Source organism: Chrysochloris asiatica, unplaced genomic scaffold (genome assembly GCF_000296735.1).
Source record: "Chrysochloris asiatica unplaced genomic scaffold, ChrAsi1.0 scaffold00172, whole genome shotgun sequence".
NCBI lineage: Eukaryota > Metazoa > Chordata > Mammalia > Afrosoricida > Chrysochloridae > Chrysochloris > Chrysochloris asiatica.
The window spans coordinates 2,167,621-2,182,854 of NW_006408690.1; positions in this window are offsets into that span (position 1 = coordinate 2,167,621).

Sequence of the window (15,234 nt, forward strand, 5' to 3'; positions counted from 1 at the left end):
AGGGTCGCTATGAGTCGGTACTGACTCGATGGCACCTAACAACAGCAATAACCATGTAAGTACTTACATGTTGTAAGTACTTTACATGTGTTAACTTTTCTTCTGTTCATAATAATCCTATGATGTAGTTACCATTATAATTCGCTATTTTACAGATCAAATAACTGAGACATCTCTAGGAATTGACAGAGGCAGTTTTTACTCAGGCAATTAACCTTCAGACTCTTGCTCATAACTACTACAGCATATATTTCTCTTTATCTATTCTTTATAAAGCTTTTATTGTGAATTAAGTTACAGTTTACAGGGCAGATCAGTAGCCATGAACTCAGCCAATCATATTTTGTTTCATTGTAATTATTACAATTCCCCCCATGCACCACCAGTTAACAGTACTTACCTGTATTCCCTCTGTTTTGTGTTGTTTTTTTTTTAAATGTACACAAAATACGCAGAAAATATATATTCATTTAAATGACCAAAGATTACATTTTGTGAGCCAGGCTCCTGACCACTAGCACACAGCCTTTCTCATTCCTCATGTCTAGAGTCTCCAGCTGCTCTATTTCTCATGCTAGCACCTCTGCTTCCATTTGTGCTATCATTGCTTTTCTGGTTAGGGTCCTATGCTCCACTCATGCTCTTCCCTCTTGCTAGTCCTAGGGTCTTCTGTCCTTTGAATGGAAGATGAACTACTCCCTCTTTGGTTTCACATCTTTTACATTTACAGTTGTGACTATCACAGATAGTCATGATAACAAATACTCACTGTTGAATCAAAAGAATCCTATCCCCATCATCTTTCCCCAGACCCTTCTAGACAAGAGAAAAACTATTTAGTGGGGATTCTACCTTCCCCCCTCATTCTGAAACTAAACAGGTTCTTGAAAACTTGTAGGCCAGCCACTTTGTGCCTTTATAGCCCTCCATTTTTGGTAGCCAATGTTTAAGTTTCCATCCCTATTAATCCTGTGTACTGAGGAAATAGGCTTGATCCTTGATCTAAAGACTCCTTCCCTCTCAGTTGGAATTTTGAGCAACTACATCCATAAGCAAAGGTCAAGTTCATCAAATTGTAGCAATTTGCATTTGCTTCCTGTATAAAGCTTCTTTATCTTCCTCTGATCGAGTTCTGATCAGCAAACCATCCAAGCTAGGTCAAAGTGGTACCGTCTGCAAGTCTGGGCATTCTGGCATGCCTCCCCAGACTTCAGATCAGCTGGCTGTTTCACTCTCAGGTCTAGCCCCCAATAGCTAGGTCAGTGTCCATGGGCTCAGGAGGTCCTCTGCCTAAACTTTAGACCAACCAGCCCTTCCTCTTCTCTTTCTTATCTCAAGGTCAACTGGTGTCTATGGAGCATTGTCGAACTCAGCCCATGTCTTCATTGTTGCCTTTCTCAGACATCCACTCACACATAGACCAAGGTGGTTACCATCAAGCTTACAAGCCTGCTTATGTGTTCCCTTTGAGTATCAGTTTTGGAAGGGGATTTATCCTGATGGCTCCCAGGGAAGCAGCTTTGCTTGTTCTTGTAACAGCCAAGCAGTCTGCTTTTTTTTCCCCTCCTCCTTTTCCTGTTGTTGTTTCTTTCAAGAAGTATCTTTTGCTCCTCTAGCCACTCCAGGTTGGCCTGCATGTCTTTTCCATTGGAAATGTCACTCCTCAAAAGGTTCTGGACGGGGCTCAGAATCCCACCTAATGTCCCATACTGTATGAAGGCTTAACAAGAAGCCTATTTCACTAACCAAAGTCTAGTACCTCCTTTTAATTAATGCAATTTATTTACAGGCTGAAAACAAACTTACAAACTTTCTATAATCGTATTTCCCAATATTCCTTTCTATCCCATTTAAATGTCTATTTTATAATTTGTTGTTGTTGTTAAGTGCCGTCGAGTCGGTTACGACCCATAGCGACCCTGTACAGGGTTTCCGAGGGTGTAAATCCTTACGGGAGTAGAAAGCCTCATCTTTCTCCCACAGAGTGGCTGGTAGTTTTGAACCGCTGACCTTAAGGTTCTCAGCCCGATTCGTAACCACTACGCTACCAGAGCTCTTTCTATTTTATAATAGTAGGCAAGAAAAACCAGTATCCACAAAACAGTCAAGCACCTTAATATTATTTCCCCTCTTTTATTCAGTCAGATTGTGCCTCAATCCCTGTATCACAGAGCCCGGTTGTTCCAAAGTTGATCATACATCACTATTTTCATTCTATTTCAATCATACATTCTATTCCATTTAGCCCATGCAAACCTTCCTAAGTCTTCCTCTGTATTCCTTGTTCTTCCACCCCCTTCCTTCTTGTGTGTTGTCCTCCCCTTTCTTGTATATTGTCCTCCTATCACCAAAGCTATCATGTGCCTATCCATAAACTGTGTCCTACTATCCCCTCCCTCTCACCCCTGATAGCCCTCAAAGAATTTTTCTTTTAGTATGGAAATCTTTTCTTAAGCTACAATAATGGACCTATGCAATATTTGTCCTTTTGTGACTTAGTAATTTCACTCAGCTTAACATCCTTAAGGTCATCCACGTTGCAAGATGTTTTGCAGCTTCATTGTTATTCATCAAGGTAGCATAGTATTCCATTGTGTGTATGTATGTACGAAAGTCTGTTTATCCATTCTTTCATTGATGAATACTTAGACTGCCTCCATATTTTTGCTATTGTGAATAGTGTTGCAATGAAAATTGATGTGCATATATCTATGAAATGTATATTGCATTTCTGGATTATATTTCTTGTGGCTATATATCAAGTAAAAAAATTGCTGGATCATAAGGCATTTCTGGAGAACTAGTGTGGCACTGTGTTCTGGAATACTCATACATCTCAATGTTGTCCATAGCTTGTCATGATCCACACAATCGAAAGCCTTCACAAAGTCAATAAAGCATAGGTAAACATCCTTCTGGTATTCTCTGCTTTCAGCCAAGATCCATCCGACATCAGCAATGATATCTCTCATTCCACAGCCTCTTCTGAATCCAGCTTGAACCTCTGGAAGTTCTCTGTCAATGTATGGTTGTAGCCGTTTCTGTATTACCTTTAGCAAAACTTTACTCGCTTGAGATATCAAAGAGATTGTCTGATGATTTCCACATTCTGTTGGGTTACCTCTCTTTGGAATGGTGATCTATCAACACTCGCAGAAGCAGCAGTCAAGAGATCAGACGACGTATTGCATTGGGCAAATCTGCTGCACAGGAACTTTTTAAAGTATTGAAGAGCAGAGATGTCAGCTCGAGGACTAAGGTGTGCCTGACCCAAGCCATGGTATTTTCAATAACCTCATATGGATGCGAAAGCTGGACAGTGAATAAGGAAGATCGTAGAAGAATTGATGCCTTTGAGTTGTGGTGTTGGAGGAGAATACTGAAAGTGCCTTGGACTGCCAAAAGAACCAATAGATCTGTTTTGGAAGAAGTGCAGCCAAAGTGCTCCTTGGAGGCCAAGATGGCTAAGCTTCATCTCTCATACTTTGGACATATTGTCCGGAGGGAACAGTCGCTGGAGAAAGGTGTCATGCTGGGTAGGGTGGAGGGTCAGAGAAGGAGAGGAAGACCCCTAATGAGATGGATTGGCCAGGTGGCATCATTGATGGACCTGAGTGTGACAGCGGTAGTGAGGTTGGCCCAGGATCGGACATTGTTTCATTCTGCTGTGCATGGGGTCGCTATGAGTCAGGTCCGACTCTATGGCACCTGACAACAACAACAGTGTGCCACTGTGGGTTTATGCGCCAGACTGCAAAACTGTTTGAACTGCAAGGTCGGTGGTTCAAGCTCACCAGCTGCTCCTCAAAAATCCTATGGGTCAGAATCGACTCAATGCACTTAATAACAAGGTATTTCTATTTCCAACTTTCTGAGGAAGCACCATACCATTTTTCAGAGTGGTTGAGTCATCCACACTATAGGAGAATCCCAGTCTCTCCACATCCTTGCCAGCAGTTAATGTCCTCTGCCTTTTTTAACTTTGCTGTTATTGCTGGTGTGAGATGGTATCTCATTGCTGTTTTGATTTGCATTTCTCTAATGGTTAATGATCATGAACATTTCTTCATATGTTTATTGGCTGTTCTAAAGTCTTTCTTGATGTGTGACGTGTCTGCTCATGTCCTGTGCCCATTTTTTAATTGGGTTATTTTTCTATTTCTTGTAGTGGTGTTGGAGTTTCCTATAGAGTTTAGGGATTAGTCCCTGTATGATATGTTGTTGAAAAAACTTTTTTCCCAGTCTGAGGACTGTCCTTTTTTATTTTATTTTTTTTTGTGAAATCTTTTAGTGCACACAAATTTTTAATTTTTAGTATGTCCCAGTCATCTAGTTTGTCTTCTATTGTTTGTGTAACTTTTGCAATGTTTAATAATGTATGACCTGTAAAGTGTAACTTTTGTAATGTTTGATAATGTGTGCCTTGTGTTATTGTTGTTGTTAAATACTGTCAAGTCAATTCCAACCCACAGCAACCCTGTGTAGAGTTTCCAAGGAGCAACTGGTGAGCTAGAACCACTGACCTTGCCATTCAAATGACTGCAGTCTGCTACATTAGCTCACAGTGCCACACCAGGAGAGCCCTTAAATTTGTTCCTATTTTTTCACTGATGACCTTTATAATTCTGGGATTTACATTTAGGTCTTAAGTCCATGTTGAGTTAGTTTTTGTATATGGTGTGAAATAAAGGTCTTGCTTCATTCTTTTGTATATAATATTTCGGTTTTGTTACCACCATCTGTTGAAGAGACTATCCCCTCCCCATTCAATGAATTTTGGCCCTTTGCCAAAGATCAGTTGACTGTATGTGAATGGGTTAACTTCTGGGTTCTCAATTCTGTTCTGTTTTTCTATGTATCTTTCACTGTACCAATACCAGGCTGTTTTGACCACTGTAGCCATGTAGTAAAATTTGAAATCAGGGAGTGAGAGGCCTCGAACTTTGTTCTTCTTCTTAAGCAGTGCTGTGCTTACCTACGGACTTTTTCCCTTCCATATAAAGTTTGTAATTGCTTTTTCCATCTCTTTACTATATATTTCTTGAGAGATTGAATTTCAACTTGAATTGCCATCAATTATACATTCAGTCATACTGTTGTTTTCCTGCCTTAATGTAGCACAGAGATTCAGGTATACAAAGAGTTTTGGGGCTACACAAGGACAAGGTGATGGGGTTAGGAAAATGGATGGAATCCAAATCTATTTTGACAGTTGATTACATAGGATTTCATGGTGCCTAAATAAAATCAGAAGATGAGAAGAATGAGTCAATGATGACTCAAAAAATTAAGCTTTAGTAATGCAGAAAACGATGGTGCTATTGACAGAGAGTGGGAAATTGAACAAGTAGGTGGATTAGTGGGAGGAAGGTGATGGTGAATTCAGCTTTGATAATGCAAGGAGAACATTTCAATAAGCACTTAGAAACACTGCAAGACTATTGAGAATAAAAGAAAATATGGAAAAGGAGATTTAAAAAATAGCAACCTAGGACAGAGTTGAAATTCAATCTTTTTAAAAATAATCTTTTGTGTATAGTTGATGAATCACTTATATCTTGCTTTATTCCATGTGTGGATTGAGGCAGTTAACATTAGAATAAACAAAATGTTTTAGCATAATAATTTTGTATATAACCAAGTACATTTATTTATAACTTGATCTTTTTATTTTCCAAATAGTGTTATTTCATGTTTCTTAGGCCTTTATCTTACATCCAACCTTTTATTGATCAAATGATACTCATTTTTCATCAAGTCTTTAATAATTTTCTGAATTGGAGCAGTAACACTATTTACCAATACAGTTAACTCTTTTGTTTTGACTTATTTTGCTTTATTTTTGTATCCTATAAAATACTGGAATTCTGAATAGTAAAAATCATGGTAATAACACTTTAACTTCATGACTGAAATGGTACATATACTTTCTCAATAGATGAATATTTAATATCTTTGCTTTACCTCTATTTCTCTCTTTTGTTGACCCAATGCTGGCTAATTTTAGCAGATTTATAATAAAAAGTTTTGGTATTCAATCTCTTTCCACTAGGATTTAAGATACTAGGTACATAAGAATGTGACTTAGATTTACATAGTAATAATTATGATAATAGATGTGTCAGTTAAGAGGCACTAGTAGGTGGAATTAAGCAGAAATTTTAACTTCTTTTCAGTTTTAGTTTTAGCAGAAGTTTATAGTGAATTGGGATTGTTTATTTTGTTGTTTAAATGAATGTGTATTGAGCTGGTCGTAAGAGCTATTGTCCACTGACTACCTCTTTATCTTTGTTGTGTTGTTGTTGTAAGTGCTGTCCTAGTAGGTTCTGACTCATATCAACCTGTATAGGGTTTCCAAGGAGTGGCTGGTGGGTTTGAACTACAAAACTTGTGATTAGATTACTATTTTTTTATGTATTATAGAGGTATTGTTTTTCAGCAGTGAGATTTTTTTAATGTGTTCTGAGAAGTCCTTGGGGGGGTCTACTATCTTGATGGCAGTATAGTGGAATCACAGGTAGAGAGTTGTTGTTGTTAAGTGCCACTGAGTCAGTTCCAACTGATAGCAATCCTGTATAGGGTTCCAAGGAGCAGCTGGTAGGTTTGAACCGCTGACCTTGTGGTTAAAACTGACCTTGAAGTCCTGTCCATTATCCTGCAGCACCACACCAGGACTCCACAGGTGGTGACAGGGTTGTGATAATGGTTTAAGAAGTAAGTATTAAGAGTAAATCACCCTTTCACGCTTGAGTCAACCAACAACTGTATTGGGTCTGTTGTTTGTGGGAAGCTTCTATGACTTGTCAAAGTTTGAAACCCCTTAAACAAAAGATCATGGAGATCTAACCGGAGCATTACTTATGTCTCTGGCTTTTACCCTGATGACTCAGACTGCCTCTGAACTCTAATCTCATTATTCTCATTGTTAATAGAAATGACATTTCGGTGGAAATGGGGAGATATGTAGGTAGAAGTAACTACTCTATAGATAACTTTCTTTCTGGTTAAGAAATACATGAGAACATGGGGGGAGAAAGTGAATATTATTTTTAAATGATTTTAAAATTTGGAGAAGATTTTATTATGTGCCAAAAGCTTTTAAATGGTTCATATAGTCCTAGTAACTATTTTTAGTAATACATTCTAGGAAGGAAGCAGTAATTCTGATAAAGGTTTATAGACAACAGTGTTACTTTAAATTTAATAATAAAAGAGAAAAAACTAAAACCGTTTAACTCTCCAATCACAGAGAATTTACAGACCTGTCAAAAGTGCACTGGAGACGACTTCAAAAAAGATAGTTTAAATAACAAAATAATGTAGCATTGGATTAAAATATGAAATAAATAGACATGTACCCATACTGATACAAATAAATTACAGAAAGAATAGTAAATTGGTGCAGTGAAGTGAATTATTTAAGGTCTCTTCCAGCCATAGTCTTTGTGACCCAAATGATTTTCCCTGATAGGTCTGGGTAAGAGAAGGTAGGGGAAGATGCTCATGGATTATATGATAACTTGTGAGTGATTGTTAACAGAATTGTGATTGTAAGCACTTGGGAATCTAATGAGGTAATTTATCAATGATAAACAATAGTCTTATCAATGGAGAAAAGATTGAAGTTGTCAAAGACTTCATTCTTCTTGGATCAACTATCAACACTCACAGAAGCAGCAGTCAAGAAATCAAAGGACATATTGCATTAGGAAAATCTGCTGCACAAGACCTTTTTAAAGTGTTGAAGAGCAAAGATGTAAGCTTGAGAACTAAGGTGCACCTGACCCAAACCATGATATTTTCAATAACCTCATATGCATGTGAAAGCTGGACAGTGAATAAGGAAGACTGTAGAAGAATTGATGCTTTTGAATTATGGTGTTGGAGGAGAATATTGAAAGTGCCATGGGCTGCCAAAAGAACCAATAGATCCATTTTGGAAGAAGCAGCAAGGTGGCCAAACTTTGTCTCTCATACTTTGGACATATTGTCAGGAGGGACCAGTCACTGGAGAAGGATATCATGTTTGGTAAAGTAGAGGGTCAGAGAAAAAAAAGGAAGACCCCCAATGAGATGGATTGGCCAAGTGGCAGCATCAATGGACTCAAGCATGGCAACAGTAGTGAGGTTGGTCCAGGATTGGCCAGTTTTCTGTTCTGTTGTGCACAGGGTTACTATGAGTCAGTATAGACTCAATGGCACCTAACAACAACAATCATCCTGCTTGGATTAAACTAAGCCATGTCAGAAATAAGAAGGGGATATCACTACTATCAGAGAAGAGGAGCCAGGAGTAGAGCATGTCATTTGGACCCAGAGATCCCTGCACATTAAACTTCCTCAACCCAGTGGCAAAAAGCTGTAACACAAGTGGAGTGGCAAAGGAACAGCAGCAGAACCAAGGTCCAGAGCATGAGACAGAGGGGTGAGATCCCCAACCCCACAGATCAAGTAAAACCGAGTGACTTTGGACAAGAGGCTTGGTTGCATTGTCTTTCAATTCAATTTTTTCCATGAACTTTTTAAAGCCCCTTCATATCCTTTAAGGAGCTCTGGTAGCATAGCAGTTATGAATCGGGCTGCTAACCTCAAGGTCAGCAGTTTGAAACTACCAGCTGTTCTGCGGGAGAAAGAAGAAGCTTTCTGCTCCTGTAAAGACTTACAGCCTCAGAAACCCTATGCAGGGTCACTATGAGTCGGAATGGACTCCACAGCACACCACCACCACCATATAACCTTTGGATGCAATGGTATTAAACTAGGTATCAACAGCATAACTAGAAAAAAAAAATGTTGCTTGAACTGTAAAATATATTCTTCTGAATAATCCATAAGTCAAAGGATAAATTGAAATTTAAAAATATATATACATATATATGTACTACATGCCCTAACTTATGAGAAATAACTAAAGAAGTGCTTGGTTTTTGTTGGTGGTTGGTTATTGTATGCTGTAGGGTTGGTTCTGGCTTAGCAACCCTGTATAGTGTTGCCAAGGATGTAAATCATTACTGGAGCAGAAAGCTCATCTTTCTCCCAAGGAGCATCTGTGAGGTGCAAATGGCTGACCTTGAAGTTTGCAGCATAACTTGTAAGCCACTATGCTAAGAGGAGTGCTTAAGAAAAAAAGTACAGAAAATTTGTGAGAAAATTCCATTATCTCTCCATTTTATTTTCCAAGAAGTTATTGAAGCTCCCTTGTATATATTTAAGAAGAAAGTCTGAAAACCATTCTTTCAGTTTTTATATCAAGAAGTTAGGAAAAGTAAAATATATTTTTAAAATATAACAGAACATAGGAAAAATAAAACAGATAAATGTCTATTCATGAGTGTATCTGATGTTTTTCTCATAATTAGACTGGGACAATGGGTTTAAGGGAAAATTATAATAGAAGTGAAGTGCCATACTACTGCAAAGGTTGGAAACAAAGGGGAAGGATCAATCATTGGAAAATATAGCCATAGGGATAGAAACGATGCTGGACATCGCATGATAAAATTTTGCAAGACTGGTGACTTCTCCATTGCAAATACCCTTTTTCAACAGCATAAAAGGTGATTAAACACATGGACTTTACTAACTGGAATACACAGAAATCTATTTGATTATATCGGTGGAAAATGATCGTAGAAAAATTCCATATCATCAGCCAAAACAAGGCTGGGGTAGACTGGAAAAGACCATCAATTGCTTATATGCAGGTTCAGGCTGTTGCTGAAGAAAATTAAAACAAGTCCAGGAGAACCAAAATATGACCTTGAGCATATCCCACCTGAATTTAAAGACCATCTTAAGAAGAGATTTAATGCATTAGACACTAATGACCAAAAATAGAAGAGTTGTAGGATGATATAAAAAATATCATGTAAGAAGAAAGCAAAAATTCATTAAGAAGACAAGGAAAAAAGAAAAGGCCAAAATGAATGTCAGAAGAGACTCTGAAAGTGGCTTTCCAGCATAAAGATGCTAAAGCAAATGGAAGAAATGAGGAGGGAAAAGAGCTGAATAGAAAATCTCAAAGGGCAGCTCAACAAGACAAAGTCTAATATTATAATGAAATGTGCAAAAAATCTGGAGTTAGAAAACCAAAAGGGAAGGACACGTTCAGCACTTCTCTAGTTGAAACAAATGAGGAAAAAATTCAAGCCTTGACTTGAAATACTGAAGGATTCTTTGGGCAAAATATTGAATGATGCAGAAAGCATCCAAAGAAGATAGAAGGAATACACAGAGGTCTTGAAATAAACATTAATCTATATGGTTGAAGTCAGGATAGTAGTTATCCTCAAAAGGGCAGGGTCTGGAAGGAAGAAGGAGAAGAGCATCTGGTGGTCTGACTTTTGATCTGCAAATTGGTTGTGTGAGTGTGTAAAGTTTATGATAACCCATAATGCTACAACTTATAATATGTGCACTTACTGTGAAAATTTCAATATATATATTCAAGATATATACATTCAAGATATATATATATATCAGAAAACTAGAAGGAACATATCAACCATGGTAATGGTAACATAAGAGTTTTCATCTCTTTATTAATGTTTTCCAAAATTTTTATGATGAGCATATAAATTACTATTTATAATTAGCATAATATTATTTTTGTTGTGTGCCATCGAGTCAGCTCCAACCCATAATGACCCTGTGTAGGGTTTCTGAGGAATGGTTGGTGAGCTTGAACCGCCAACCTTGCGGTTCAAACTGACCTTTCAGTCCAGTGCATTAACACACAGTTCCTATCACATTTTACTATTTAGTTCACTGATATATTTAACATGGTGGTTCAAACTTACCATCCACTCCATGGAAGAAAGATGTGGCAATCTGCCTCTGTAAAGATTGCTTTCTGTTAGGTGTCATCAAGTTGGTTCCCAATCATAACAAAGCTACTTACAACAAAAGGAAATACTGCCCTGCCTGCCACCACCCCCAGAAATGTTGCTGTTTGAGCCCATTGTTGCAACCACTGTGTCAGTCCATCTCATTGAGCATCTGTCTTTTCCGCTGACTCTCTTCTTTACCAAACATGGTGTTCTTCTCCAAGGACCAATACCTCCTGATAACATGTCCAAAGTATAGGAAAAGAATTCTTGCTATCATCATGTCTAAGGAGCATTCGGACTGCACTTCTTCCAAGACAGACTTGTTTGTTCTTTCAGCAATATCTTAATGTAAGGGCATTCATTTTTTTGTGTCTAGTGTTCATGTGAGGCAATTGAAAGGATCATGGCTTGTATCAGGTGCACCTTAATCCTCAAAGTGACATCTTTGCTTTTTAAAGCTTAAAAGAGAAAAGAGGTTGTTTACATCAGATTTGTCCTATGCTATATGTTGGTTGATTTCTTGATTGCTTCTTCCAGGGACGTTGATTATAGAGTCAAGTAAAATGAAATTCCTGACAACTTCAATTTTTCCTTCATTTATTATAATGATGTTTATTGGTCCACTTGTGAGGATTTTTGTTTTCTTTATGTTGAGTTATAATCATACTGAAGGGGATTCCAGAGCAAGGTGGCAAAGTAAGCAGACCCATTGAGTCAACCATTTGCAACTAAGACTTGGGAGTGTGTCTGAGTAAAGCTGACACAGATGGTGATCCTAGAACCCTGAACATCAGAGTATAGGCCAGAGTGGTGGGCTGAGTGCTGACTGAAAGAGAAAACAGAATAAGAGCAGTTAGAGAGAAGGAAAAGGTCCAGAATGTGAGCTGACTTGAAACAGCATGGCCGCCTTGAGGTTTTGTGAGACACTGTTTATATAGAAGCCTGTGAGCACAAGATGCAGCTGAGGTTCGGAGCAAGGGGGTACAGTTCTCCCTAGTCCTCATGCCCTCCTGGTAGATAAGGGCATGGCCAGTCCCCACCCTCTCCAACCTACTGGCCAGTGGTACCTCCTCCTCAACAGCTTCAGCTCTGCCTGAGGCTGGGTGCTTGCCAACTATGTTTACATTTTCGGTCTCTACCATACCCACCAGGAGATAGGTGGTGAGTGCCTGAGAGTACATCAATATACAATCAACAATGAAATACAAATACAACACCACAATGTCTCAGAGAAAACCAACAATTTCACCTTACATAAAGAAACAAGACAGAGTGCCTCAAAAAAGTGATCAAAATACAATCAGAAAATATAGCACCAGAAATGATGTCAGAAGTACCTGATAATGGAATTTAAAAGAATATTAATTAGGCAGTTGAATTCAGTGAATTGAGAAAACTACAGATGAAATCAAGAAAACATAGACAAAACTATGGAAATTTTCAGGAAACAAATTGACAAAATAATTGGAAAAAATGGGAACAATAAGAAAACAACCATTAGATAGCCAAAAATTAACACTATGACATCAGAAAGAATTCTTGAACAGAAAGGGCAAAGCAATAGAAGTGAATTGATGGAAAGCCAAATTACTGAGCTAAAAGAAAAATCTCTCCACATTCATTTGCTAGAGGAACAATCAGAAAAAAAGAACAAACAAATTTCTGAAGAAAGCCTAAGATTTATGTGGGACACTACCAAGAGGAAAAGTATATGTGTGATAGGAATCCCAGAACAGAGAAAGAAAAAAGAGGGTGGGGGGTGGGGAACATTGTCCAGTTGGAAGAAAAGTTTCCTAACATCATGAAAGATAAGATAGCCATTCAAGAAGCCGAACAAACTCCAAACAGTATAGGCCCCAAAAGAAAAACACCAAGACATACTAAAATCAAATTTTTCCAAACCAAAGACAAGGAAAGAATCCCGAGAATAGCTTAGAAAAAGGAAAAGTTACCTACAAAGGAGAAGTAATAAGCCTTGGCTTTGATTTCTCAACAGAAACCATGCAGGCAAGAAGACAATGGAATGACATATACACTATGTTGAAAGAAAAAAAAAAAAACTGCCACCAAAGAATCATATATCCAGCAAAACTGCCCACCAAATATGTGATGGCAAATTAGATAATTTCCAGACAGAAATTAAAAGTAGTTCTAAAAAACCAGACCATCCTTACAGCATCAGAAGTTGTTCTTTGTACAGAGATTGCAGTAGACAGCAATCTGAGACTAGCATACATGACAATATCACTTAGTCTCAACTCAAATATAGAATTATGCAAAGTAAAACAGTAAGACTGAAAAGAGGGAGCCAGAGATACAGTTGCAACAACAACAAAAATAAAGCACAACGACAGAATAATATAATTGCAGAACTTTCAAATGAAGAGGAAATCAAATAGATTACAAGGAAATAAATAAAAATAAATCTAATTGTAACCCTAAAAACTAGACCAAGTGTTACTCTTAGCCATAACCTAACCCTTACTCCTAACACTAATCCTAGTCCATTCTTAACCATAAACCTAAACCTAGCCAAGACCTAACCACAGTACCAACACTAACCCTCATTCCGTACTCCTACCCACCCCCAACAAAAAAAAGCATACTGAAAGCTGTAATCTTGGATCTTCATCAGCAAGTGCTTCAAGCTTTTTTTCCCTTTTAGTAATTAAGCTTATGTCGTCTGCATATTGCAGGTTGTTATTGTGTCTTCCTCCAATCCTGATACCATGTTCTTCATCATATAGTCCAGTTTCTCAGATTATTGGATTTATATAGAGATTGAATAACAATGGTGAAAATACAACCCCTATTCATACCATTCTGATTTTAAACCAAGCAGTCTCCCTTTGTTCTGCTTGAACAACTGCCTCTTGGTCTATGTACAGGTCCCTCATGCTGGAGTTCCCATTCATTGCAATGTTATCCTTAATTTATTATTATTTATAGAGTTGAATGCCTTTGTATAGTCAACAAAGCACAAACAGACATGTTTCTGCTATTCTCTACTTTCATCCAAGATGTCTGATTGTTAGCAATGATATCCCTCCTTCCACATTCTCTTCTGAATCCAGATTGAATTTCTGGCAGTTCCCTATGAATGTACTGCTGCATCCATTTTTAAATTATCCTCAGTAATTGTTTTTAACTTTCTATGGTGAATTGGATGAAGGTTTACAGAGTAGATCAGTTTGCCATTCAACAATTCATACATATTTTATCTCTTCACATTTCAATCGCACAATATAACATTGCTTATCCAACTTCTAGGAGTCCTTGTGTAGGATTGGACTGCCAACCTCAAGGTCGACTATTCAAACCCATCAGCCACTCCTAAGAAACCTCATACAGGGTTGCTATGAGTCAGAACCGACTTCACAACACTTAACAACAATATCCCAATTCTTCCCTGTGTTTTCTTTCTCCATTTTCCCGTCTTTCTTAACCCTTCTGAACGTTGTCCTTGGGTAAACGCTGCCCTTTGGATCTCAAAAGGTTGATTATTCTAAAGTGTTTGTACCTCACTAGCGTATTTTCCCCCTTATAAATCTGTCTATTGTTTGACTGAAAATTGAACCATGGAGTGTGTGTTCATTTCCAAACTTCAAGCGTGACTGCAAGATCTGCGGTTCAAGCTCAGCAGCTGCTCCTTGGAAACCCTTTACAGGGTCGTTATGAGTCGGAATTAACTTAATGGCACTTAATAACAACAATCTTATCATACTGTTTGGATCCTTGTAAATAATTTTTGAGAATAATATGCAGAATAAATAAGTAAAACAATGTATTTGTATGAATCCTGGAGAAACACAACAGTATCAATAAGCTATGCAGGATAAAGTGAGTTTTTAAGGCTAGAGTGCTTATTTACATAACAAGGGTATAGCAGTTGCAGTTCCACAGGAATACACCAGAGGGCGCATAGAGGTAAGAGTACAGTAAAGATACTCTGATAGTATGGGCGTGTTAAGAAGGAATATTATCCAACATTTTGTGGAATTTTTTGTTTGCATAATTTTCATATTTGGAATTTCAGAAGTACATGTTTGTTGGCTTTATTATTATGCAAAATTGTTACTAAGCAAAACTGTAAACAAATATTGTGTTTTTCTGTAGTATTATAACAAAATTTCAGAATTAAAAGCCTTCTGTAACTTGTGGTTTCCATCACTCGTCTGGAGGCAATAATATGGTAGCTTACGTGTTTCTGTAATGCTGGAAGCTATGCCACTGGAATTTTTAATACCAGAAGGGGTCACCCATAGTGGACAGGTTTCAGCTGAACCTCCAGACTAAAGGTCCAACTAGGAAGAAGGAGAAGCAGACTACTGCTTAACCATTGAAAAATTATTAATAGCAGCAGAACGTTCTCAGATATTATGCCAGAAAATGAAAGCATTATGAA